Here is a 1,049-nt window from a genome sequence, read left to right as displayed (position 1 = left end):
CTCTAAGACAATACCTACAACCGATTAGGACTAGTCAGCCTTCATGCATAATTTTTCCTGATAATGTAGGACATTTTGAAATCAAACCAGGGGTAATCCAATTGCTACCCAAGTTTCACGGGTTAGAGTCAGAGAGTCCGTATCTTCATTTAAAAGATTTTGAAGAATTGAGCATTACATTTAGAGTGCCGAACGTCACCGAGGATGTCCTCAAGTTGACATTGTTTCCTTTCTCTCTAAAGGATAAGGCCAAAACATGGCTAAACTCTTTGCGACCTAGATCAATAAGAACTTGGCAAGATATGCAGAGAGAATTTTTAAAGAAGTTCTTCCCCACACAAAGGACCAACTTTTTGAAAAGACATATCAGCAATTTCCAACAAAAAGATAATGAAACATTTTATGAATGTTGGGAAAGATTTAAAGACCTTCTTCTCTCATGCCCTCATCACGGGTTCGAAACTTGGAGAACCATTAGTTTCTTTTATGAAGGTTTATCTCCACAGTTGAAACAGTTCGTAGAGACCATGTGTAATGGTAGATTTTTAGAAAAACAACCTGATGAGGCATGGGAGTATTTGGATTTCCTTGCTGAGACTGCCCAACTTTGGGATAACGGGGATAGAAACAACAAGTCTTTGCCTAAGCCTACTAGCTCTGTACAGGGAGGCCTTTACAACCTCAGAACTGAGGATGATCTTCACGCTAAAATGGCAGCCCTCACTAGGAAGGTAGAAGAAATTGAGCTTAGGAAGGTTGAGCCTGTCAAGACTATAGAGCTTAGAAACGAGTGTTGTGATATCTGCGATATGTCGGGTCATACTACTACAGATTGCCCCACCATACCGGCATTCAAGGAAGTCTTGCACGATCAAGCAAATGCTATGAACTCCTACCAAAAGCCTTATAACGATCCATACTCGAATACCTATAACCCTGGTTGGAAGAATCATCCAAATTTTAGGTGGAGAAATGATCATCCTCAACAGTCACAACCATTCAGCTCCTCCACCTGCACATCCTACTTTTGCATCACCACCCTCTCAGAA

At 41.0% G+C, this 1,049-nt stretch overlaps 1 non-coding gene across 1 annotated transcript; it reads right to left on the bottom strand.

The window, feature by feature from the left end:
- Positions 1-348: 348 nt before the first annotated feature.
- LOC120107329 lies at positions 349-457 on the bottom strand. The gene has a single exon (XR_005509179.1). It is a non-coding gene; the product is annotated as a small nucleolar RNA R71 (small nucleolar RNA).
- Between the last annotated feature and the right edge of the window lie 592 nt (positions 458-1,049).

Source organism: Phoenix dactylifera, unplaced genomic scaffold (assembly GCF_009389715.1).
Source record: "Phoenix dactylifera cultivar Barhee BC4 unplaced genomic scaffold, palm_55x_up_171113_PBpolish2nd_filt_p 000826F, whole genome shotgun sequence".
Taxonomy (NCBI): Eukaryota; Viridiplantae; Streptophyta; class Magnoliopsida; order Arecales; family Arecaceae; genus Phoenix; species Phoenix dactylifera.
This window is presented reverse-complemented; position numbering and strand designations above follow the sequence as displayed.